Raw genomic sequence first — 19515 nt, forward strand, 5'->3', positions numbered from 1 at the left:
AGGCTCACCAGAAGGCCTCTCTCAGAACTTCCAGACCAGGCGGGTTCCCCGTCATGCACACCTCCAATAACCCACCCTCTGCCATTGGCATTGCTCACCATTCACAATGCCTCGTTCCTGACTGCCTTGCCCCCCTAGACTCAGGTCTGCAAGGCCCGAACCTGCCTCTTCCCTGTACCCAGCAGGTTGGCAGGCATGCTGAAATAAAACTCTAATTTATAAAGAAAATCAGGGATAAAACTGGGTTGTGTTCACAGAATTTTACACGGTAGAAAATTCTTAACAATGCAACAGTTCTACACCTGAATGTTTTAAAGTAATAATAATAAATTTGATCATGATTTTGAGTAAGAGAAAACAGAAGGTCTTACTAAGTGAGGAACTAGGTTCTCCTTCCCACTCTTTTTTCCATTCCCTTTGAGGGTCCTTCTCTTGTGCCAATGGTAGTGAACACAAAACAGCCCCTTTCCTCCCCTTCCCCCGGAGCAGTGCAGAAAACGTGTCTCCCAGCTTAGGAAAAAGCAATTTCCTCCTAGTGTCTAAATGGGAGGAGAATAGACAATGCAAGGGAGGGAGCCTCTTCCCTCCAAGCCCAAGGACTGCACAGTCCTCGGGGTGGAGAAACAACTGCAGAGAAACACAGATGGCGTGCTGGCAGTTGGGTGAATTAATGTGATTGCATCCTGGTAATGTTTCAAGTGAGATATTCATGTAATTCATGCAAATTCAGAAATAATTGAGGTTCATGTTTCTAGGATAAAGTCATGGCATTTTGCTTTTACCTGAATTACCCCCAAAAAGGGTCATTTTTATTATTCCATATTCAATTATTCATGACCACACACTCATGGATTTTAGAACCGCAAAAGGTCAGCCCTCTTTGATTCCGCAATTGTTTTCTTCTGAAGTCGGAAGCGGTCCATGAATATGCAGGCGCACGCGATCCTGACACTTCCCTCGCTGTTCATTAACAGTGTGTTCACTGTATATTTCAAAGTCAAACAAATAATACCTGTCATGAACATGAATTTTTAATATCTCCTATATTTCATTTTAAATGAAATGTCAAAATGATGGAAAATATTTCCATGGAAGTTTGGAAAGGCCAGCGTCTCACCAACGTTGCCCTGTGAAATTCGGCACTGGTGCAAAAACATCGTTAAATCAGTACCACGGCTGCTGGAATCAGATTGTTTTGGGGTGTTTTATTGCCTTTGTCATTCCTGGGAAATGTCAATGCGAAATCTGTTTGCCAAGTCAATATGCTTTGGGGGACTGATGGGCCCGCTGTCCCCTTTTCATCTGAGAAGGGATGCTGTTTGTTTACAGCCTGTTTCGATTCCCTGGTTTTGGTCTCCAACTGCATTTTATATGTATGCGATGTCTCTCTTAGCATAAGTGCCCTTTGTTCCTCTTCATCCTTCAAACACCACTTCCCATTTTTAATGGCAGAAATGTCAATCCGCTCTGATCTCTCTGTTCCTTCCAACCCTGGATCAGACACCTTTGGGGGTCCTTAAAACAGGTCTGCGGGAGTGTCTGTGCATCCTCCCCCGCACCCAGCTCCCACCACAGCAGAAGATGTGCGAAGCTACGACATTTTTCTGGGCCCTAATTACATGACCTAAATCAGAAAGGGTGAAATGAGAGTTATTCCGCAGGAGAAGTTGGTGTGAAAGGTAGAAAGAGATAAATACTACCTAGTAACTAGCCTTCGAAAGGAACTTTACACGTCAGCCAGCACAGTCCCTAGAACATAGTAGTGGTTTTCCGGTGATAGAACCTTGGTAAATGCCGACGGACCTGGGCTGCAGGAGTAGATTGGGAGCAGAGTAGCAGGAACAGGAGCCACAGAAATGTATGTGGATGGAGAGAAGAGGGCACCCACAGGTAGCAGGAGAAAGAAGCAAATGGTAAATAAAGATGATGAAGAAAAAAGTTAGCGAGCCAAAGAGTCCTGTGTCAACAAAGCTACAGGAGGACTGACGGGTCCAAGTTCACTTAGTGAGAACCTGAATGATTAAATGTTCAACATGAAAAACAAAAATCTTCCACTCTTCTGAAAACAAAGCCTCTCTTCTTGATTATTTTCATTCAGTGATGAGAGAGACAAATTGCTGTTCCACCCATTGATGCATTCATTGGTTGCCTCCTGACTGAGGATCACACCCTCAACCTTGGCATGGTCACAACCTTGGCATATCAGGAAGACCCTCTAACCAACTGAGCTACCCAGCCAGGGCAAAGCCTCTCTTGATTTAATGATGTAAGAACAGCCCTTCAGGAGGCAGTGGGCTGCCACCCATGTGCACAGCCCACAGAAACAGATACCATTCAAGCTGGGCAGCAAGGCACAGGGAATGACTGGCTATTCAGTTTCAGAGAGTGTGGGAGACAAAATCATGTCCACTGGGCTTCCCAGCCGTTCTCTGAGGACTTCTTTATAAAGTCCTCCCTCTCCAATACTAGGTATTGGCAATATTTGTGACAACCAAACAAATATTTGTTGGGTCATTACTTGTCCTGCCCCCATTTTCTATTAATCATTGATACACCTCAAAACTATACACAGCTCTGATCAGTGTTGGATAAACACTCTCCCATGCTCACATAATGGAATATCATGTAAAAGCAAAGAGACAAGGCCCAGCTGGTTTTTGGCTCAGTGGTTGAGTGTCCACCTATGAACCAAGAGGTCACCAGTTCAATTCCCGGCCAGAGCACGTGCCCTGGTTGCGGACTCGATCCCCAGTAGGGGGCATGTAGGAGGTAGCCAATGGAGGTTTCTTTCTCATTGATGTTTCTATCTCTCTATCTCTTTCCCTTCCTCTCTCTCTCTCTCTCTCTTTCTCTCTCTCTAAAAATGAAACATATTTTAAAATAAGTATATAAATAAATAAATAAAAGGTCTCACCTTTATTAAAAAAAAAAAAAAGAAGCAGAGACGGGTGTTTGCTAGCCCATACAGCCATTTCAGAGGGAAATGCATCTGACTTCTAGAGATTTGGAAAGTTGCTCATAGAGTATCAATACAATATGTATTGACCTCTAGAGTCAAAGCATCCTAGACTGGAAACCACTGATTAACTCTGATTTTATCTAGAAGCAGGTCAGAGCCCCAGGAGGTCATTCTCTGAGATCCTGCTGCCATAGAGGCATTATGCCAGTGTGAGACCACTCACCCATCTATCCTTATGGAACTTGCAACTGCTCCTCCTCTCCCAGGTGTCTTTTTACCCCCTGAAACCAGAGTCCTGCTGTTACCTTAATAAAATTATAGAAACACAGAGGCCTGTTTACTCCTGTGAGGGTCAAGGGATGGAGAGAGAAAGAGGAGGTTGATGGGCAAGGAGGGAATTCCTTCCACCTCTTCCCAATGAGGTACGAGCAGACAGAACTTCATGCTACAGCAGTGAAAGCAAAATCAAAGTTAAGTTTTCAGCAGGTCAATCCACACACACACACACACCAGGTGTATACATCCTACTGCCACAACTTTTAAAATTTCAAGTGAAATTTTAGTAATATATATTCATTGTGGGAATTTAGAAAACACAGAAAATTAAAATAGCCATATGTAACTCTTATGATGTAATAAAATAAGAAGGCATGGATTCGTATAAAGAAGATCAAAGTGAGATTTTCCACTGAAGCCATGCTAAGAAGATGCCACTAAATAGCAACAGGACTATGATTCATGTATTGGTTTATAGTCCCTTATCCATAGTTTCTGACATCCAAACCAGAATATTTTCTGTAATTCATTTGGCATCAAAACCTGACCTGAACTGGAATGTGGCTATTTATGGTCTCTATTTATCCCACTCAGTATAAATATTCATATATTGCTATAGAAGTATTGGTATATTTGATCATTATATGCTATCCCAGACTGTACTGGAGGTGTTCCACAGTATATATGTTACATTTTCAAAATTCAAATAATTCTGAAACCAACCTCTCCCAAGTTTTGAGAAAAGGGATTGCAAACCTATATTCCAGTCTTAGAGGAACAGCCTTTGCCAGGAAAAAGTAGGGCTAAGAACACTCATTTCTTCAAGATCTTAACCAGGATATTTTGTTTTAATATTGGGCCATTTCGCAAGGCCTAAAATTCAAACCATTAAAATACAAGATTTATACACTGTAGACATCCTTATCTCATCTCTAAACTCCTTCCGTGTGGGGAGTCTCAGGGATGGAGTGAGATTCAGGGATGGAGAATGATGGGAGCTTGAAAGTCAGAGATGGAGTGAGGGTTACAGGCATCACTTGATTTTTTTAAGTTCAATAGCACTTTTTTAATGGTCATAAAATAGATATGAATATCATTATAGCAGCCAGATGGCTATATCAAAATGTCATGAACCCCATGAGGAGAAAGAAAGAAATCTTTATAGCTACTAAAGGAGAAACTGTAGCTGTTCCCAGGAGATCAAAGACCCTGAGAGGTAAATGGCACCCAGAAGTCTGGCCAATGAAGCACCGTAAGTCCACAGGTCAGAACAGGAAAGCCACAGGCCTGCTTTGTTAGATGGCGCCACATTGATCCTCGCAGGCTTTGCTTTGTTTTGTATAATGTGAATAGCTTGTCACCATTAAAACTTGGAAATTTTCACATAAACACTTTGGTACCTGTTTTCTCTTGAAATAAATTTAAAGACCTGCAACACTGGGCCCTCATTTGTGCTTAGCAACAACCGTCTGGAGCTGAGAACAAGTTGTTGCCCCATTTGATACAGGCATGACCTCTCCCTTTTACTGCAGTCCCTTTATTCTCCTGGGAGCTCCACGTGGCCCCTACCACGTTCAGGAGTGAGACGCATGCTTTGGCCACCCCAGGGCCTCTGGGACATGCCATGGATTCTGAGATGGACCAGTGACACCGGGGGTGACACATGACCGTGGACAAGCTGGGGAAAGCATCTTTCTGTGCAGGGGTGACTGACAGCCTCGCTCCAAAGCACAGGCTTGAGCAGTAACGGCTAGTGAAATGACCCAGGGGAGCCCCAAAGGGAAGCACTAAGAACTGAGGATTTTTCAAGAAGTAAAACAACAAGACTAGGGAGCAGTGGATGCGGGTACTCTTCACTGAAAAGAACCATAGGGAACAACTAATATAATTATGTTCACTAATGAGCAATTCTTTGCTTTTCTCCCAGCCAGATACAAACATCCCCAATATTTCTAGTATACCTCCTAAGAACAGGTGTTTTACCTATGTTGCCTCATTTACTCCGTACAACATCCCTGGGAAGCAAGTATTATTATGTCAAATTTAGAAATGAAGAAACTGAGCCCTAGAGATTCTAAGTAGCTTACTCTAGGACACTAGCTTATAATGGTTATAACCAAGACTCAAACTTGGGCTTTTATAACCCCAAAATTACTTCACTTTTCATTATACCACTGGCCAAAAGTAAATGTTTATCTTTGTCCAAGAAAGTAATTACTCAGACAATCAAAGCATCCTATTTCCTCTCTCCTCTTAATAAAAATTACTCTCCGGATCTGGCATAGGCCAGTTATAGCTTAGTGTAAACTTAAATTATTTTGGAGTCTTAATGAACACCTGAAAGATTTTTCACCCAAATGAGAGAGATAAATACTCTAGAGAAGAAGGGCACTTCTGGTGTTGCTGAAGTCAAAATGTTGGTTTTGTTAATCATCCTTAAGAGTTGGAGGAGGTCATCAAGAGGACATGACCAATGGTTGACCCACCAGCTGGACCCTGGTAATCAGGGGCTTTTCCCTCCCTCCCTTGGCCTTGGAATGTCCATCCTGCCCTCTGTTCCCACAGTGGGAGACGTTTTCAGGAATGCAGCCTTCAGAGAGCAATGTGTTGTTGAGACCATCTGGACGGCTTATGTGACTGGACCCAGTTAAGGCCTCTATGTAAACTTTTAAGATTCTGTCAGATGGGTGCAGAGACCTACTCATCTTTCAGCACCCAAGGGAAGCCTCGTATGAAAGTTCCCTTGCTGATTAAACCTGCCACCTACCAATCTAGAATGATCTGCCTCTCTCTTTGGTCTCTCCCTGCCTTCCGTGTCCTGGGGCCAGTTTGCAAACCAACATGAACGCCCTTGCCAAATGTGTAAATATGATCCAGGAGGCATGCTCAGGGCCATGTGTTTAAGTTTCCTCTGTTAAATCCTGATCGGTACAATCACAGCCTCCTGGCAAGGAGAGTTTGGAGAATAATAAAGCATTGATTTTTTCAGACAATGCAAAAATCTCTGGCGCCCAGGTACCTACCGCATGATCTCAGAAAACTCAATTATTAATATGAGTATATGAACATCATTTTGTTGTGATTAGATTTCACTTTAATTTAAATTTTGTTAAAGCCACACGGGAGCAGAGAAGCAGTCTCGGGAAATAAATGAGTCAGTCTCAGTTTTATTTTTCATGTTTGCAAGCCGAGATTATCGGCAAATCTTATCAGTCAGGCGGCAAATTACCAAGAACTCCATTAAAAATGTGTATAGTCATTTTCATTTTTGAAAGATTCAAGACTATAAATAATTAAATGCATTAGACATCTGTTATTTATGAGCTGAAATGACAGTTTTAATTTAGTTCTTCATTTAGCTGAGCCTGACGTATTGTGACTCTAAAGGAAAACACAGGAAATATCTAAAAATGACATCTTTCGGAGTTTGCAGTGACCATAGGTGCAAATCAAAACCTGGTTATTTTCACTTCCCTTCAAGGCCTGTCAAGACACAATCTTCATTCACGACCTTGTGTTGCCTGTCCTCAGAAATTCTGATTGGCTGACAACCAGGCCTGCATCTGCTAATTACGCAATGCAAATAAAGCAGCTTAGTAGGAGCTGTGGGCATGCTCCCAATTAATTATACATGCAAAACGAAGTCACTAGATCAGATCTACAGACCACTTCAGGGAAATGCCAACGAATTCAAACCACCTGCCTTTGCCTTTTCCCATACCAGAGGAGGGTTGCTACTTGGGTTTCCCAAAGATGTGCAAAACCTCATGGATTGATGGAAAAGAAGAGGCAAAAAACAGATGTAGGAGTCGTGATTTGGGAGCCAAGGGGTAATATGTTAATAATTAATTAATATGCACTACATCACTAATAAAGTCGGGAAATGAGGGATCATTTTTGCAAATGTAGGCTCCCTAACGATGCAGTCCCACAAACCCACACATATTAGCCATGTGCCCTGTGACAAGGTACCTTTGGATTCCTGGCTCAGAATAAATACAACTATTTGCATCTTGGAGCATTCCAGAACTCTGATGAATCCTGAAGTAACCTCAGCCTCAAGTGATGGGGAATCAACCTCTTGGACTCTGTTGGAGCTGCTGGAAGTGCGACAGGTCACATTACCTGTGCCCAGCCAGCTAAGAGGTGTTCCATTTGATTGAGTACATCAAGCATTGGCCACGGGCTCTAGTTTGAAAATTATTGCAAGATTTAATGTTTGTGAGTGTGGGCCAGGTTGATGGAGATTCAGATATGGCTCTTGCATGTCGGCTCTGTGGCGAGTGAGGTCTCAGCCAAGGAACAATGACCTCTGCCAGCACTTTTGTCTGGGAGAAACCTGGCCCCAGGTCTTGCCCTGATGCCAGATAATTTAGTTCCTCCCTGTATGTATGTCCCTGGATCCTTTCAAGCTGCTGCCCCAGCGCTGGAACTCAAAGGGAGTGAGTCTGATGATATTTCAGCTCCAGGTCTAAACAAACAACAAAACAAGCCTCAGGACCAGCTGCATTGAATAACACCCTCCTCCCTGGTGCCAGCAAAGCAATCAGTGGAGAACACAACCCTGAAAGGACACACCTGGAAAGCTGCTTAATATTTATTCTATTAAGATCTTCCCCCTGGACCTCCCCTAAAATCTCCACCCTTAAAACCCTTAGGATGGAGGACCCAGTGCACTCTCCCTCCCAGGACCACGCTGTGTCTTTCCTTTCCCTTCCTTCTCCTCTTCCTTCTCCTCCTCCTTCTCCTCTTCCGTCTCCCTTCCCCCTCCCCTCCCCTGCCCTACCCTGCCCCAGGCATGTTACCATTAGCTTCCACTCCCAAGCTCCAAGGGCCCTTCCTTTACCTCTATAACTTGTTTCCGAAGCCCATTTCTTCCAGGAATTACTTCTTCTACTTCTGTGATTTATCAAATAAATGTTCTCTTACCAAACAAACAAAGAAAAAAGATTTCATGTTTGCTGATTCCAATCCATTGATTGATTGATTGATTGATTGATTTGAGGTTTGTCAATCTATATATATAAAAGGCTAAGTGACCAAACAACCAGCTGACTGGCCGGTACATATGATATGCACTGACCACCAAGGGGCAGACACTCAATGCAGGAGCTGCCGAGCTGCAGTGACTTGGCAGCGGCAGTTCTCAGGTGACACACCCTGGAACCAGAGAGGAGAGAGCCTGATTTCTTGTGGGGCCTTGCAGTTCCACCTTCAGCTGTGGGTTATGTTACTGCCAGGGCACTGTCAGCCCTGAATCTGGTTTACTGCACACATGTGTTTGCATTCTCACCCTGTATGACAGCAACTTTGCATAGTGCCCTCTAGCACTCCGGGACCCCTATCTCTCTATATAAATAAAAGGCTAAGTGACTGGCCGTAAGTCTGACAATTTTACTAATTTTCTTTCATCTCTGACACTTCTATTATAGAGAAGGGGTGAATAGAAATATTAAAATATTTCTCCTAATTTCCTTTCAATGTGCATAAATCCATGCACCAGGCCACTAGTTTTAAATAATTTGCCTGGTGAATTTTTGTCTGTGTGTTTGTGTTTCATGTGTACAAAGCTTGAAGCACTAAGACTCCTACAGAAAAAGGACCAGCACAGAATTAAGTGAATTCTGAGCCCTGAGAACTGTTTAATAGTCTAATAAGGATGTATGTTTCAGAATCATTTGCAACCATATTCCCTTTGGGGAAAGAACCAATGTGTTGTTTTATTCCAATACTAGAGGCCCGGTGCACAAAATTCGTGCATGGGGGGAGGGGTGTGTGTCCCTCAGCCCAGCCTTCACTCTCTCCAATCTGGGACCCTTCAAGGGATGTCCAACTGCCTGTTTAGGCCCAATTGTGGTGGGATTGGGCCTAAACGGGCAGTTGGACATACCTCTCACAATCCAGGACTGCTGGCTCCCAACTGCTCGCCTGCCTGCCTGATTGCCCCTAACTGCTTCTGCCTGCCAGCCTGATCACCCCCTAACCACTCCCCTGCCAGCCTGATCAATGCCTAACTGCTCCCCTGCCAGCCTGATTGCCCCTAGGTACCCTCCCCTGCCAACCTGGTCATCCCCAACTGTCCTCCCTGCAGGCCTGGACACCCCTAACTTTCCTCACCTGCAGGCCTGGTCACCCCCAACTGCCCTCCCCTGATGGACCGATCACCCCTAACTTCCCTCCCTTGCAGCCTGGTTGCCCCTAACTGCCCTCCCCTGCAGGCCTGGTCATTCCTAACTGCCCACCCCTGCCGGCCTGGTCACCGCTAACTGCCCTCCCCTGCTGGCCCAATCACCCCTAACTTCCCTCCCTTGCCAGCCTGGTTGCCCCAAACTGCCCTCCCTTTCATGCCTGGTCCCTCCCAACTGCCCTCCCCTGCCGGCCATCTTGTGTCCACATGCTGGGGCCATCTTGTATGTTGGAGTGATGGTCAATTTGAATATTACCTCTTTATTAGATAGGATACAAAATAGAAATCAGAGAGCCAACCAATGCATTCCGGCAGAAATGGTGCACATAAGGTAACAACTCCCCTGGCTCCCCACTCCTGCATCTTTCCAAGCTCCCAGCTGGGACCTCTCTGATCTTCCTCAGGCACTAGGGCAATCCTGGGGCCAGAGAAATCCAGGAGCCATTAGACCCCTGGGACTCACTTTTTGAGCGTAGGGGTGCTCCTTGCCCAGACCTTGGATCCCAAATCCAATGCTGGGAGTCCTTCTTGCCTTGCTTCTTACAACAAACATCTGCCTTTTCTCCCAGTGTCCAAACTGTACTCGGAGCTCCTGAATGCTTGCCTTCATCTCCTCTAGTTCCAAGGAGATGGAATCAGCCTTGCTTGACCTTCTATGCTTATTCCCCAGAAACTAGTCCCATGCTTTAAACCTACTGCCAGTACTGAGCTCGGGCTCTGTGATGTGGCCAGCTTGGATGCCTGCTATGACCTTCCTGTGGCTCCCCAGCCAGGACAGCCACCAGCTGCCTCTGCTGAAAATCCCCAGGGTCTGTTCTGTCCCCTTTCCTTCTCACCTGTCCCTCCCAGCTGGGTCTCCGAGCCTCCAGGATGACCCATTCTCACAATGGCATCCGAGAGCTGATAACTAGGCGGTTAGCTTCTCCCTGGGCTCCAACAACAAGCCTGATTGACAGCTTTTCAGGGATTTCTGACTTCCCCAGCTGCTAATCCTGCTTCTCACCCAGCTCTGTATTCCCCTGCTCAAATTAATCTAGGCAGGAGCTGATTTAGCTTGTAATGTGAGGTTAATTACAGAAGTGATAACATTTCTAAATAAAAATGAGCTTCTCAATTTAAAAAAATCTAAATTTAAGTAAAACCAGGAGGAATCAATTTTGGTTACAAACCACAACCCCAGTTCCTGACTCTTGTGAAGGCTTCTGCCAGCAGAACTTGTCCTTTTAAGCAGGGCCAGCTTCCTGCCAGTTCAACCTGGGCAGTCACACACAGCCCTGCCTGCTCCATTCAGTGTTCTGCTGTTCCTGCCCAGAAATTCCTAATTTTACCTTTGAAGCTGTGTTTTGTAAATGGAGCCCAGTGAACATTGGAGCATGCTAGTGAGCAGAGGCAATATGCTTCATATGCAAATTGCCTGTAGCTCCTTGCTGCCCCATTAGCATGGAGGGGTCTCATTGGCCCATGAGCCTGGAATTCCGGTGGACCCACATGCTTCCAAAAGACAAAGTGACAACAAGTTTCATGTTACATCTGCACGTGAATCTGCAGGGCTCTGACAGCCCCAGAGGCCACGCTGTCCATTCAAACCAGAACCTGCTTGTCACACAGAAAGAAAGCAATGGTTTTCTAAGAACACTCAAGGAACTCTATCACATCCTTTCTTACTTGTTACTTGAGTTCCTGCCAGTTATTTCCAACCAATTCTATTGAAGATGATGACATACAAGGAAAGGAAAAGCTAGAATAAGCCATAGTTCCCTTCCTTTCCTCAGCAAGGCAAAGGTGAAGAGTATTGGCTGAACATGCACCTATCAGGAAGTGAAATTACAACAGTTGATTCATTTTGTGCCATGTTTCCACTCTCCTGGTCTGAACAAAATACAGTTTGCATGAAATATGAATTGTGTAATTTCAGTGATTCTGCACACACGTTGAATGGTCTTATATTTGCTTTTAAAATTGGCATGACACAATATAAAGTTGAACAGTAAAATTCATGCTAATAATCTAAAATTTCAGTTTGTCTTTACATAGAGAGACATTACATAGCAAATAAAAATCGCCATGACAAGGTGTGAGAGAGACCATGGGAGAAAGGAAAAAGCTTTATATTTTCGTACTTTTAACATCACTTCTTCCTACCTTTTTAACAAGGGCCCCCACATTTTCATTCTGCACAAGGCCCCACAAATCATATGGCTGGGAGCGGGCTGGTAGGGCAAACAGGGAGGCACTTCCCTTTGCAGCCTGCATGGTGGGAGGGAGCCTGCTTCTCCAAGCATGAGAGGTTGTCTCTGCATCTCCTCCAGTGCTATGGCTCCTTTGCCCCAGAGCTAGGTTCCAACTCTGACCTGATAAACTGGCCTTGAGCCCTACACGGCTGACTCTGGTGTGGCATAATGTTGGCCACTGTGCCTTCACCCTCAGGCCACTCACGCCTGAGGTCCAAGCCCCACATCACCTCTTCACCTCTGTTCACCAGGATATTTCTGTGCACACACTTGACACTATTCTCCCACACCCTCCACCTTGCCAGCTTCACTCTGTAGCTCCACCTCCCCCCCCCCCCCCCCCCCAACAGCCCTATCTTCTCACCAGGGTCCTCTGTCCAAGCAACAGGGCCAGTTCTTGGCCACATGAAGCCCCTTATTGGTTCCACTTCTCTCTTGGGTTCCCTGTCACCAAGGATCTGCCATTTGGTATTACCTGGCTCTATACCCAACTGCTGAGCCCTGCAGATGATCAGAGTAACTGGCCCTTGCCCTTCCTCTGCCATGGTAACTGGCCCTTGCCAGCAATGCCTGCCCCGTGAAAACAGCCTCAAAGCTCCCTCGAATGATATTTGATTGTCTTTGGTAGAACCGAAGTCCAAACATTCAGGACAGCCTACATCAGAGGTTCTCCCCCTCCGTTCCTTAGAGCCACCTGAGGAGATTTTAATTGAAACCGATGCTGAGCTCCCACCCTGGAGTTCTGGTTAGATTGGTCTGGGGTCAGGCCCACCCCTGGTAGATATGGGGAGAGGGATAGAGAGTTAGAAACATCAGTGAGAGAGAAACATCTATCAGCTGCCTCCTGTACACCCCCTACTGGGGATCGAGCCCCCAACCCAGGTACATGCCCTTAACCAGAATTGAACCCAGGACACTTCCATCCGCAGGCCGATGCTCTATCCACTGAGCCAAACTGATTCGGGCAACCCTGGCATTTTTGTACACCTTCCTCCAAGGACACCAGTGTGCAGCCAGTGCTGAGAAGCAGCCATAACATAAAGAGCTGAGCTGGGCCTTTGAAGCACAGCTAAGAATGGAAGACAAGACCAACAGTGGTTACCTCAAGATCACCGCCTGGTTCCACCTCTCATGTGGCTCTGGGTGAATCTCTCATGCCCCTGAATGTCACTTTGTGCCTGTGCAGAACAAATAATTTTATATGATCCTGCCATTGATGCTATAAAATAAGATTAGAACAATAATACATTTCTCACACTTGCCTAATAATTCACAATTTCTATCGCTCTTTCGCAGTTATCAGGCCCTGAGAGAATCAAGGCACACTTGGGGCACACTGGGTGCTGTCACAGACTGAATGTTTGTCACCCCAAAATTCATATGCTGAAACCTAATCCCCCTTGTGCTGGTATTTGGAGGCAAGATCTTTGGGGGGCGATTAGGTCATGAGGGCCTCGCCCTTATAAGAGACTTCAGAGGCTGTGACGTTATAGCAAAAGGCCTCCAGCACTGCCCCAGGAGCCAGGCCTCCCCAGGCACCAAATCTTCTGGTGCCTTGATCTTGGACTCCCAGCCTCCAGGACTGTGAGAAATAAATTTCTGTTGTTTAAAAGCCACCGGTCTATGGTATTTTGTGATGGCAGCCCGAACAAATTAAGGCGGGTGGGGGAGTGGGACGTGTATAAGCAAACACAGGTGAGCTGGCTAGTGTCGTGTAGGCACCTGGCCGGCATACTTTGCCTCCTCTCTGAAAACTGCCCCAGCCTGATCAATGAGCATCTTAGTAAGACACGAACCCAAACTTATCAGCAACATTCTCAATGATTCCTGTGACTTGTTTTTTAAATTTAACCCCTTGTTTGTTCACAGGGAGATGTTTACCAAAGCCTAGCGATCTCTTAAGTGAGTGCACTGCCCGATTCGGCTCTTTAATTTAAACACCCGGGTCCAGAACGTTAAGGAGGCTGTGAAAGCAACATGTCCTCTAGCTTGTCAGCAGGTTCTCACTTTTTCTCTTTTTTTCCTTTTTCTCTCCCTCCCTCCCCTACTTTTCTCTCGCTTCAGCTTTCTTCCCCTCCTCTTTCATCTTCTCTGAGCAATTCCCATTAAGAGGGACTTTTCTAAGGGTATCTAGTCCAATTCCCTGGGTGATTCCACTATTAAGTGACTCTGCTGAAAGTGATGGGTCGGCCGTCTCCCGAGGCAATCCACTCGCTTCTCTCCTGTCATCAGGAGCCTCAGAGGAGACAACACAGAAATGTCCCTGCAGCACCTGTGTGTGGGCTTTTCTTTCCTCCGTGAGCCTCATTGGTTCCCAGCCCTCTTACTACATCTCGTTTGATAATTAGAGATTTCCCCGCTTCCTTTCATCCCTTTCATACAACTAAACCTTGTGTCTTTGAAAGGCAGGCAGTTTTCCTCAACGTCCTCACCTGTCATTTTCCTGAGGCCATGATGGGGGTGGCTGAGGGTCTGGGCTCTCCCAGCCCTTCCCGGCAGCCACTCTGTGGAGCTGGCCTGATCCCTGGCTGCCTCTTAAAGTTGGTTGCAGGTGGAGTCAGATAGTCATGCCCAGAAATTGAAAACAATTGCAAGGAGCAGACCTCAGAGCCGGCTTGGGCCATGGCAGGCAATTGAAGGGATCAGCAAGAACCTTTATCTCTCAGAGGCAATACATCCCTAGTCAGCCCAGGCTGTCCTTGGGAAAGAATCGAAGAGATTCATTCCCTTTTATGCCTACAGGTGAAAATGTCAGAGGGAAGGGGGTGATGGGTTAACAAAGGGTAAAGGAGGCCAAATATATGGTAATGGAAGAAGATGTGACTTTGGGTGGTGGACACACAGTGCAATATACAGATCATTATCATAGAAATGAAAACTTGAAACCTATATGATCCTATTAACGAATGTCACCCAATAAATTTAATTAAAACTGAAAATGAAAAATGTTATCAGAAAGGCCATAGGAAGGATACTTGTTTTACCTGTTGCGCCTTTTTCCTAATTCACAAAACAAACACACACACACACACACACACACACACATTCCATATCTTCTACACACTGTCTATATAAGGGTGGACAAAAGTAGGTCTACAGTTGTGAGTACATGAAACACAGAGTTTATTCTTGTATTATTATTTATCATTTATTGTATTATTTTCCATACAAACAACTGTAAACCTACTTTTGCCCCACCCTGTATCTATCTTTATAATTTTTCTTCCTCAATGTCCTCTATTCCTTTTCCTTCCCATATCTCTCCTTCCTTCAGACTTCAAAAAATTATACATCTTCATTAAGTAATTGGTGAGACACTAAGATAGTTAGTTGTGGTCACTTAACTCTATCAGAGTTCACTCTTCTTTTAATAGACATTATATTTAGGGCAGTTTTAAATTCACAGCAAAATTGAGTGAAAGGCACAGAGAGTTCCCATATGCCCCCTACCTGCCCCCACACATAGACTCCCCCACTATCAATATTCCCCCAGACAGGGTGGTACATTTGTGCCAATTGATGAACCTACATTGGCATAGCATTACCACCAAAGTCCACAGTTTACAATAGAATTCACACTTAGTGTTATCTATAGGTTAGAAAAATGTACGACATGTATCCACTATTACAGTATCATCCAGAGTAGTCTCACTGCCCTAAAAATCCTCTGCTCTACCCATTCACCCCTCCCTCCTCTCAGCCCCTGGCAGCCATGAGTCATTTCATTGTCTCCACAAGTTTTGCCTTTTTCAGAATGCCATATAGTTGGAATCATGCAGTATGTAGACTTTTCAGATTGGCTTCTCTTTTAGTAATATGCATTTAAGTTTCTTCCATGTTTTTTCGTAGCTTGATAGCTCATTTCTTTCTAGCACTGAATAGTATTCCATTGTCTGAATGTACCACGGTTCATTTATCCATTCACCTACCGAAGGACATCTTGGTTGCTTCCAAGTCTTTGGCGATTATGAATAAAGCTGCTATAAACATCTGTGTGCAGGTTTTTGTGTGGGAATAAGTTTTTAGTGCCTTTGGTGAAATACCAAGAAGCAGATTGCTAAATCGTATGGTAAAAGTGTGTTTAATTTTGTAAGAAACTGCCAAATTGTCTTCCAAAGTGGCCACACCAATTTGCATTCCCACCAGCGATGAATGAGAGTTCCTGTTGCTCCACATCCTCGCCAGCGTTTGCTGTTGGCAGTGTTCTGGAGTTCAGTCATTCTGACCAGTCTGCAGCAGCATCTCATTATTTGCTTTACTTTGCATTTCCCTAATAGCATATGATGTGGAGCATCTTTTCTTATGTTTGTCATCTGCATATCTTCTCTGGTGAGGTATCTGTTCAGGTCTTTGGCCCCTTTTTAATTAGATTGTTCATTTTCTTATTGCTGAGTTTTAAGAGTTCTTAGTACATTTTGAACAATAGTCCTTTATCAGATATGTCTTTTGCAAACATTTTTTGCCTGTCTGTGGCTTATCTTTTCATTCTCTTGACAGTGTCATTCACAGAGCAGAAATTTTTAATTTGAATGAAGTCCAGTTTAGCAATTCTTACATTAATGGATCATGTCCTTCTTTATCCCTGATAACTTTCTTTGCTCTAAAATCTGCTGCATGGATCCACTCTTTAAAAAGAAAAAGTACCATGGCCTGACAAGCAAGTCCCACCCTCAGCACTGTCACTTGAGTAGTGACTTGCTGAGTCCCCTAATCGTGGAGAATGAGCAGGGCATGTGCCCACCCCCGTGACAGAGCACAAAGAGTCAGCTTCAGCTTGTAAGCCACAGAGCGCTATCCATGACCAATGCTTATGGGCAGAGCTGAGCCTGTTAACCACCCCTGTCCATTCTTATCTGGGTAGCGGAGGAAGCATTTCGTGCACCTTCAACCTGTCCCCTTCTCGCGTTAGGAAACATGAAGTCAATTCCTCATGGCATCATCCTTGAGTTCCTTCCTGCTATTGACAGGGGTTTACCTGGGGTGGGCATGTGCCCTGTCTGGGTACCGAGAGTTCTAGATGTTCGACTGTTCCTAGGAAACACTGTAGAGTGAACAGGATGGACCCTGGCATCACAGTCATGTTGTATGACCTTAGACTGGCCTCAGTTTTCTCATTCATAAGATGAGAAAGGAAAGGGAAGTGGGGAGAACAAAAGTAAACTTCTCGAGCCTCTGGGACAACTTCAAGCGTACCAACATCCGAATTATCGGGGTGCCAGAAGAAGAGAGAGAGCAAGATATTGAAAACCTATTTGAAGAAATAATGACAGAAAACTTGACCTACCTGGTGAAAGAAATAGACTTACAAGTCCAGGAAGCGCAGAGAACCCCAAACAAAAGGAATCCAAAGAGGACCACACCAAGATACATCATCATTAAAATGCCAAGAGCAAAAGACAAAGAGAGAATCCTAAAAGCAGCAAGAGAAAGAAAGTCACTTACCTACAAGGGAGTACCCATACGACTGTCAGCTGATTTCTCAACAGAAGCTATGCAGGCCAGAAGGGAGTGGCAAGAAATATTCAAAGCGATGAATACCAAGAACCTACAACCAAGATTACTTTACCCAGCAAAGCTATCATTCAGAATTGAAGGTCAGGTAAAGAGCTTCACAGATAAGAAAAAGCTAAAGGAGTTCATCACCACCAAACCAGTATAATATGAAATGCTGAAAGGTATCCTTTAAGAAGAGGAAGAAGAAGAAAAAGGTAAAGATACAAATTATGAACAACAAATACACATCTATCAACAAGTGAATCTAAAAATCAAGTGAATAAATAATCTGATGAACAGAATAAACTTGTGAAAATAATAGAATCAGGGGCATAGAAAGGGAGTGGACTGACTATTCTCGGGGTGGGGGGAAGGGGTGTGGGGGGTGCGGGAAGAGACTGGACAAAAATCGTACACCTATGGATGAGGACAGTGGGGGGGGTAAGGGCAGAAGGTGGGGTGGGAACTGGTGGAGGGGAGCTATGGGGGGGAAAAAGAGGAACAACTGTAATAATCTGAACAATAAAGATTTAATTTTTTAAAAAAGTAAACTTCTCCATAGTTTGTTAGGAAGACTACATGAGGTATAGTACGTAAAGTACCTACTACAGCCATTTTCCTGCTCAGAAAATGACAGGAACTATCTCCCTAAAATTGCTCATTTATTTATAAAGGGGAAGAATAGTAACAGTTTAAAAACCTGAGAGATGCCACCTCAACCAAATCATCAATATTAACATCACCAACAATCTGACATCGAGTGCCTCCTGCTATGATGCACTTCTGTTATATTCCTGCCAAAACGCAGAACTGAATCTAATTATGAAGACACATAAGACAAATCCAAGTTGAGAGGCATCCTACAAAGTAATTGGCCTGTGCTCTTAAAAATGTCAATGTCATAAAAGACAAAGAAAGGCTGAGGGGCTGTCCCACATCAAAGAACTAAGGAGACATAACAACTAAATTCAATGTGTGATTCAATCATGGACCAGAGAAAACAATAGCCATAAGAGACATGATTGGGACATTTGAAATTTGAATATGGGATGTGTATTAGTTAATAACATTATTGCAATGTTACATTTTATGAATTTGATTATTATGCTGCGGTTATATAAAAAACATCCTTGTTCTTAGGAAATCCATGCTGAAATAGAGGTAAAAGGGACATCATGTCTGCAGCTTACTGTCAAATGATTCTGAAAAAAAAAATAACCATTTTATATGGGAAGGTAGATGGGAGAGAGAGAAAGCGAATGTGGCAAAATACTAACAACTGAATAAAGTAAATACAGGAGTTTTTTGGGCAACTTTCTGTTCTCTGTGTTTCAGCCTTTCTCCAGGTTTTAAATTATTTCATAATAAAAAGGTTTTAAGTGGCAGGGAAGATTACTTTCAGTGCTGAGTAGAAAAAGAAATCAAGGCGCACTGCCAACACTCTTGAGCAGGAGGAGGGCTCTTTGGGGAGGAACTTCCTAACCTGAGAGCAACCCTATTCGCAGACACAGCACCTGGGCAGTCCCACCTGGGGAATGCTCTGCATTCCTGCTGGGGAAGCACTTCCCTGAGAAGCAATGGCCCTCCGGGTACACACACACACACACACACACACACACACACACACTCACACACACACTCACACACACTCACACACACACACTCACACACACTCACACACACACTCACACACTCACTCACACACTCACACACACACTCACACACTCACTCACACACTCACACACACACTCACACCACACACACACTCACACACACTCACAAACACACACACACACACTCACACATAGAGACACAAATACAGAAACACAAACATGCACTAAGACTGTGGTCGGCAAACTGCAGCTCTCAAGCCACATGCGGCTCTTTGGCCCCTTGAGTGTGGCTCTTCCTAAACCTTAGGAGTACCCTAATTAAGTTAATAACAATGTACCTACCTATATAGTTTAAGTTTAAAAAATTTGGCTCTCAAAAGAAATTTCAATCGTTGTACTGTTGATATTTGGCTCTGTGGACTAATGAGTTTGCCGACCACTGCACTAAGAGATACACAGACGCACACATAAGCACAAACACACTTAGACAAACTGAATATGTTTGGCAGTTGAACCTTAAGATCCGTCTTCTTAAATTTCAATTTACCTGTTGTTCTACACCTACAGCCTTATAATAGCATCCTAACTGTCCCCTATTTTCCATCTTTACTCCAATTTATCCTTATACCATCTCCAGAGTACCAGTAAAATATAAATGTGATCACATCATTCACCTGCCTAAAAACCTTCAATGCCCCCCAAATGCTGAACAAATCCCTTCTCTTTACTTTTTTCAAACCATCTCCAATGAGAGCC

This window comes from Myotis yumanensis, unplaced genomic scaffold (assembly GCF_028538775.1).
Source record: "Myotis yumanensis isolate MYYU_CA2020_CCGP unplaced genomic scaffold, mMyoYum1.0.hap1 SCAF_1, whole genome shotgun sequence".
Lineage (NCBI taxonomy): Eukaryota > Metazoa > Chordata > Mammalia > Chiroptera > Vespertilionidae > Myotis > Myotis yumanensis.